Source organism: Tyto alba, unplaced genomic scaffold (assembly GCF_018691265.1).
Source record: "Tyto alba isolate M040663 unplaced genomic scaffold, T.alba_DEE_v4.0 Super-Scaffold_48, whole genome shotgun sequence".
NCBI lineage: Eukaryota > Metazoa > Chordata > Aves > Strigiformes > Tytonidae > Tyto > Tyto alba.
The window spans coordinates 8,352,179-8,360,351 of record NW_024881324.1 but is presented as its reverse complement, the minus strand read 5'-3'; the positions used below and the strand labels follow the sequence as shown (position 1 = coordinate 8,360,351).

Genomic DNA, 8,173 nt, shown 5'->3' with positions numbered 1-8,173 from the left:
TTCTTTTGTCAAGCAGTAGACAGATTTCATATGGGTCATCCCAGGACCTCCAAACTTAATGCTACCACCACCAACAGTCTTACAAGAGCTGTGAACTATTTGGCAGAAAACTGGCAGTTTTGTAACCAAAATCCAATTTTGCAGGAAAGTTAGCTTTGTGCCTTTTTTTTTTTTTTTTTTGGATACTGTTTTGCTGTTGTGAAAAGCAATACATATGGAAGCCCATTAGAGCCTAAGGCTATTGTTGATATAGTCTTGACTCATTCTTGGCACCCTGTCTGTATCTTCCTTCGATAGCTCAGCTGGTAGAGCGGAGGACTGTAGGCTGCTTGTAGAAAGTAATCCTTAGGTCGCTGGTTCAACTCCGGCTCGAAGGAAAGGTTTTGGGGTTTTGTTTTGGTTTTTGCCTTTCACTTATTTCTGGAATTTACAACTTTATAGAGCTGCCCTTTCCAACCACTTGAGACTCTGCGAGAAATTTACTCTACTTAAAACATACCACTCTCAAGGATTTTATTTTTACTCCCAGCTCTGTCTGCTTCAGGTGATTTTTTAGAGCAGTGATGCTTTGACCTTTGCCACCTCTCTACCTAATCAGTTGATGCCCATCATACGAGCTTCTCTTCTGCAGGGGCTCAACACCTTCCACAGACCCTTGTTAGCTAGAGCAGACCCACAGTGCAAAGAGCAGACCCACAGTGCAAAGCTTTCAGAGCGTCTTTTAGCTGAGTGGGGTATGGAAAATGCGGGGAGGTCCAGTTACTGGGTTCTACTTGTTCCTGGTTTCACCCTATTTCCTATCCTGTTCTTGCATTTTGAAGTTCTGAGGTTCTGAGTGGTGGGAAGACTAAGAGAGATGGGAAAGAAAAATGTTTTGATGAGGACAGGAACACCATGATCTTTCAGGTCCTGATATTTGTCTGAGACAGACCCTACATGAAATTATAATCACTGGCCTCATGAGAGGGTTGTGAATACCACTGTGCACACTGCTCTCAGGTGTATCATTTCCACACTCTGTCCATTTCAGTGAAAAACTGTAAAGGTTGAGGCTGGTTACAAAGGAAATGGGTAAGAAAGAGGTAGTAGAACCATATGAAAGGAGATCACAGGCCGGGTTAATGAGGCATTCTAAGAGCTCATTCATAGAGAAACCAACATCAGAAGCTTTCAGAGAGTAGAAAACAGGGCACTGTGATCTGTTAGACAAAATTTTGTTTCACACAGGAAACTGACTCATGGAACTCCCTTTCACAAGACACAGTCAGCTCTGAGAGGTCTGTAAGAAGCTTTATTAAAGAAAAGATTAGAGGTTTTTAGATGTTTATATTAGACGAGATGACATTAGGGATCCAAATCCCAAAGCTCATGCAAAGCTTCTCATGCAAAGCATCTCCTCATGCAAAGCACAGTGCTAAGCCGAACAAAGGTAGGAGAAGGAGGTGGCAACTTTGTTCAGTTGCTTACCTTTAACTGTGTTATAAATCCATTAGTATTGCTTAATGAGAAATATTTGGTAAAAGTTGGAGTCAAATGCATCAAGGAGCCAGGACTAAGCTAGAATGAATAATCAAGTGATTATATGTAATTCCGGTATTTTAAAAGATTTTTTTTTTTTTACTAATTAGCATCAGATCAATGACCATCGATCATAGCAGAACACCAGTTTTCTTTGTCCTTCCAAATCCAGCTACATTAATTCCTCTTTAGCCTTCATAGCTGTACACACTTACAACCTCATAACCATAGTGGGTTTTCATCACGGGGAGGCACAGGAGAGGAGGGAGGCAGTTCTGCCTCTCCTCTCAACAACACAACAAGCTCTCCAGGCCCTGGGGGGTGGGCAGGCCACGCATTTATTGCTCTGTAGGTCCTCCCACAGCGGGATGGGGTTGTAAAAGCAAGGCTGGGGAAGGCAAGCAGCCCCCTTCGCAGTCCTGCTAGGACTCCCAGGGAGGAGGATGTGCGGCAGCAGTGTCTCCGGTGGGAATCTGGCAATTGCTTTAGACAAGGAGGAGGAGAGGGGTATGAGCTTGGGTGACACCACAGGAGGAGATCAAGTGTATTTGTAACCAGCCTGGGTAATAAATCCGTCCCATGGTCGGATGTCCCAATGTCCCTGGGACAGATTTTCTCCTTGCAATGCACCTTTTACGGTCTTGGTGAGCAATAAGACAAAGTAGGAACCTTTCCAGATGAGTGAATACATGACTCATGTGTTTAATTGCTTCAATAAGCCCAAAGCTTTTGATTCAAAATCTGCCAATAATCATGAAAAGTAAATGCTTGTGCTTGTATCGGAGAAGGGACCGGTGCTTTCCCTGAGACTGCGGAATGATGGTGATGGATGAACGGACTGACTGCCTCACAGGTATTTGGCTGTTGTGGAGATCTTTGCCTACTTAATATGTCAGTCTGAGTTGCACAAGGTATGACTGAAACAAGAATGGAGGGAGAAAGTATTAATTAAAAGCAGGTTCTCATCGTGAATGGTGTTTGTTCTTTAGTTGGAAAGGGTGAATTGTTGCAGCACAGGTTCACATTCATATTACTGCACACCAGTGGGTAACTGGGTCCTGGTGGAGAATGCCACCTGGCATGGTGAGCTTCTGTTATCCCGTGGCTCTTTCATGTCATGCTATTTCGGCTACCAGGACTATCCCATACTGACACAGTGGTGACACTGACAACGTGTCTTTCTCCTCAATGACATTTGCACAAGTTAATTTTCTAAAAGTTCAAATGAATGTAGCCTTCAACCCAGAAATATGAATTTTAATAAAGTTCTGGTGTTTTTCTTGCACACGTGAGTTGAACTTCTGACAGCAAAGGTAGGAAATATTTAAAAATTGTATAGTCTTCCATGTTTAAGAGCTTCAGCCTTCTCTTGAATGTTTTCTCTCACAGCCAAACTTCTTTGGCTCATTAGACATTATGAAGGTTGCCATGTCCTTGTCTGAGGAGTGGCACCCCACAGATCAAACGTCTGAAACAAAGACATAACCAGCTGGGGACACAATAGACCTGCAATAGTAAGTTCCTATTAGACAAGATAATGTTTGTTATCAGTGGGATGACAGGGATGTTCCTTCCCTTTCTGAAATACTTTTTTCCTCCTCTTGTCTCACCTCTTGTCCCAAAAGAAACTTTTAACCTATGCTTAGAAGCAGCATACTGCCTGGTGAAGAAATTGATGCTCATACAGTTGGTGTAAACATATTGCAAAATATCTGTACTTTCTCCCTAAAGGAAGAGCAGTGCTTGGATTCCTGTAGGACAGCTTGCTGAGTTGGATCCAGCTGCCTGTGCCCACGGCACATTTTATGTGGTTATTTTGCACCTTCGCTAAGCAGCAAGTGCTACGTGGTTTGTGACTGGCCTTGTCTGTGCTCATTCTGAAGGTAACCTTTTGTTAAAAATTAGAAGTGCAATTTTGGCATTGGCATAACTCCAAGTTCTCAATTGTACTTGCTTTGGATGACTTCGTATATCTTGAGTTTTGTTTTGATTTGCCAATATAGATGAATGTGCCTAGAGCCCCGCTCTAGACACCTGATTTCACCTGGTTGCATCAAAGCTGTATTTCAGGGAATGCTTCTTCCGACACAACGTGAAACAACTGAGCAATGCAGGGCCTGCCTCAGGAAATTTGGTTAACCTTAAAGAAACTTCAGAAAAGCTGTGTAATCTCCAAATTTTGAATGATGTGAGTTGCACAACTTGATATTGGGTTTCAGCCCAGAAATGTCGTGCTGCAGCAGTGGTAGGGCTGAAGACCCAACTTTGTACTGAGCCCACTGCTTTCCTTTGAGCTCTGTAAACCTTTTCTGCAGCCATTGCTCTCTTGTAGCTAGCTATTGCCTCTCGTCATGTAGGCTCAGATAAAGCTCCTTGAGCAGGGTCATAGCTTTGTAAAGTTTTTCACGATGGCAAGGAAAACATGGTCCAGATTCCTGTCTGGAGTAATAATACAAATAAATAGCAACAACTGCATGGTTCCCTTACAGCTCTAGAGGTAGAATCATGGCAAATAAAATAAAGTGCAATTAAGGAGAGCTTGAAAAGGCTTTTAAAACCAGGAAGCAAGTCAAGATGCTTTGCTGATGATTTGCTAGTTTTTAGAAATTGCAGATGGTTGCAAATTGGTTTGCTTTTACCATAAAGTAAAACTATTATCCAGTATGTGTTTGGCTGAATTTATGCAAATCATCTCAGCATGGCTGGGAATGACCAACAACAGTTGCTGCCTTTACTTGCCACCACCAGATCAGGTAGATTCACACTGAAACTAGTAACTGTCTGCATGCTTCCCCAGGCCTTCTTAACCACCCTCTACCAACCAATTTTTCTTTTTCCTATTGTAGTTGTTATAATCAGGCCTTGATAAGAATTGCTGCCAGAGACATCCAATCAGTCCCATGTTATCATCTGGAAATGATTAGAGTCCTCAGGACAGATTGAAACCATTTTGATAGCATTGATTAGTTCCTTACTTCAAGTTGTGCGATTTCACCATTCACTGTTTTAAAATTCTTGCCTCATTCACAAGGATACTTTTTTTTTTTAAACATTGTAAATAACAAAATGTATTTTGTTGTGTGAATCCAAATAAGCTTTGAAGATTGTTGCTTTGTAATTTGAAAGTCATCTGGAGAGTGTATGCTTTCTTGCCATCTTTAATCAATGCACGATAATCAATTATCATATCAAAGTGTTCAATTACTCCTTAGTGATGTGGTGCTGTAGCTGTTTGTCTTAATTTCCTAGAAGATTCTCAGCGCTCTCACTACTGCATTGGGGTTACTTAGCTGACTGCTTAAAGATGTCTGCTCTGAAAATGAAGCTGACACTATTGGAACACCAGCCTCCCCACAGAAAGCGGTGTCGGATGCTTCTTCAGCACTGCAAACCAATTCTTTCTATCTAACTTGTGAGTTGGACGTACTGTGTTGTTGCCAGTTCCTAAACAGGGAGTCTTTGTCTGTCTGTGCTTTTATGCTCAGAAAGGGTGCTAAGAGTCCCGGCTTCTTCTCTGTTGAGTCCGGAGAGGTTTCAGCGTTCCTTTTTCCTGCAGTATACTACTTTTCCATTTCCCAGGGATTATGGGAACAAAGTTATTGCTGACTCTTGGGTCAGTACATTTCATGTTTGTTTGAAGCCTGAGGAAAAGAAATGTGAACAGGTAAAGCATGGTTGCTGCTTAAGTCCCCTAAAGCTTATAGAGGCCTGAGAAGATCTGTATTTGTGAATTAAGGGTCTCTTCAGATTCAGAGTTGAGGTCTTGGTACTCCATGTTGCCCTTTTTGGAATATGTGAAGCTAAAAAAACCCCTAATAATTTAAATGTCAATATAAGGCTTTTCTGGGATCACTATGTTTTGAACACCACACAATCTTTAGTGCTTCCATCCTCACGTCCCTGTGACATGGAGAGGTACTAATGTCCTTATTTCATATAACATTGTTAGTCCCCAAGACTGCTGCTGTTGAATGATGGGTCCTGAGAGGCTGCAGCAGAGAAGGAAAAGTCATCCGAGGCTCTGACTGCTGTGTGTCCTGACCACCCTTCCTCGCTTCTGGAGTTCCTCACTTTTGGTAAACTGTTGACTTAACCCTCCATGAAACCAGCAACGATTTCACTTGATTTTGGTTTGCAGCAGCTTTGCAGCCTGAATGATCTCCTTGGTTCCTTCTCCCAGAAAGATATAGAACTCCAGGAGGATATTGCTGTATTAAACTTTGGAGCATTGCTACAACCGGTTTTCCGGCACTGACTGCGTGCCAGGAGAGCCGAGTGGTGCGTACTGGAAGGGAGAGCTCCTTCTGCTGTGGTCAAACAGGGCAGGAGGGATGTGGTGGCAATCAAGTAGGGCTGCTGGTGCAGGAGCCCTCCTTGGGGGTGTATCCACCCACCCACCCACCAGCTGTGGTGTGCTGTTGCTTTCCTGCAGGAAGCCACGTGCATGCGAACGGGCCAGTGCCCAGTCCTTCGTGAGAAATGACCCAGCACGTGGTATCAGGAGAAGACACGAGGCTGTATGTGAGCCGCATCTCATCAGGCTGAAGGAAGGACAGCATGAGGGGCTCTGTGGTGAGAAGGTCTGTAAAAACATAGCAATTATCCTCATCTCAGCTTGCCTATTGAGAAATAATCAAACTTGTGATGAGTCTTGTGACCTGACAGACCTTTTAACTGAACTGCAGCTGAAGAGATTCACTATAAAAGGGTATAGATTGCTTCTTATTGTTGATTTTTAACCATGAGAGTTCCTAAGGGAAAGAGCATATAGTAATAACATTTAATGGTCTTCTGATGAGCATCTGGTGCTGGGTGTTTTTTTCTTTTAAATTGCATTAAAATTAAAACTGCAGTATTGCACTGAGTCCTCATTTCCTGTTAGGAGAGGAATTATGATGCCTTATTGATTGGCAAAGCTGTTTCCCATCCTGCATAAGTGTGGTTAGTGGACACAACTTCTCTTGCAGACACAGACATGCCCTACCACCCCCCTCAGTTCTGAAAGTTTTTTCCCTCTAAATTATTCATAGTGAAACCACTGATCCTCAAAATTTAAAACTGAGAAGGTATAAAATACTCTCATGTATGCCTTTGCATTAATTTATGTGCTATCACATTGAATAAAAGGAAATAGCAAGTTAAGCATGTTCAAGAAGCCACATGATGAGTATAATTGATGCATTCAGCCTATAGAACATACATATAATAGTCCATTGTAGTTATGGGATTGACCAGCCAATATTTTTGCCTTGGAGATCATTACTTAAGCAGATGACTCTTGACCCTTTTCTTTTAGTGCTTTGAGAAGTTTGCCAGAAAGTACCCTTTTGTGCCAGTGAGCCTTTAACATCTCCCTCTGAGCAGCCTCAATTTTTCATTTAACTTACTTCTGAAAGTTAATCTGCTTTTTATTTGAAGGATATTTATGAGAAATAAATTGGAGCCTTTTCAGAAATGCAATTGTAGAAGCTACTACTTAAAAGCTTGTCACAATGTAGCAACAATGTATGTGTCGTAAAACCGTGTATTTAACAAAAAATCAAAAATAAAAGGGCAATAGAGCAGTGCTGAAGCGACATGCTGGCTGTTTCTATATGGAAACTCGCTTACCTGCACAGTCCTTGGAAGCATAGGAAATGTGATTCATAGCAGTGGATTGAAGAGCAAAGAAACTTACTCTTGGAAAGACAAAGACCTACTTTGACATAACTCTGCAGTTACTATTGGTCCTCATCCCCCCGAGGTGGCTCATGGGCAGAACAAAGAGAAAGGCTCACAGCCTAAATGGCAAACGTTATTAAATTATCTGGTTAAAATAGGTGCTGACTCAGGAAAAGAAGAGTGCTGGTTGAGACCTTGAAGACTGAGGTAGCACATGAAACCGGGCGGTTTCTTTTCAATCTTGGGAAAAAAGCGAAGGGAGATATTAGTGAAGAGAGCGGGCTCCGCTGAGGAGAGCCTGCACTGACCGATGCACGCTTCCTCTGGGGGCAGTCAGCATCCGAATGCTTGTTGGTACCCAGATCTCCCCCATGAGATGTGCTGGTGTGCGCAGGGACAAGGAAAGAAAATCCAAATTTTAATATGAGTTGGACTGCTTTTCTAGGGCTGAAGTGAAGTGGTATTTTTCTCATCAACCACCCCCTTACAAGGGGAGTGCAGGTAGACTTCTGGAATGAATTCTAAAAAATTCCATATCCTTCGGTAAAACAGAATAAAAAACATAACGTCCAGATGAGTGATAAGGGATCATCAGTGATTTGAAAATGAATGTGACTTGGAGCCCCTCTTCCCCCACCCCAGTAATGACTGGTGAAAGGCCCTCTGAAATACTGCTTCACTGAAGCCAAGGTGCCAACAGGTTTCTTCCCATTTCTTTTCTTTCTGATGAGGCCTTTCTCTGCTCAGTGCACATGATGATACCCACTTTATTAAAAAAACCCTACACAAATGGTGGCTGCTTTTTCTTTGCTAGGAAAGACAGACCTTGGCAAATAATTACTTCTAGTTCTTACTCTTAACATATGTATGACTTATTATTTATAGAGACTTGTAATAAAAATAGGAATTATTTTCTTGACCTGGTAAGTTACAGCTTAAACCAATAAAAGAACAAAGTAGGGGGACATAAGAAGAGGACATAGGAAAGGGTTTT

The 8,173-nt window shown here is 42.2% G+C and overlaps 1 non-coding gene across 1 annotated transcript; it reads left to right on the top strand.

Annotated features, from left to right (window-relative positions):
- The first annotated feature begins 287 nt into the window (after positions 1-287).
- TRNAY-GUA lies at positions 288-377 on the top strand. The gene is given in 2 exon segments: positions 288-324; positions 342-377. It is a non-coding gene; the product is annotated as a tRNA-Tyr (tRNA).
- Positions 378-8,173: the final 7,796 nt, after the last annotated feature.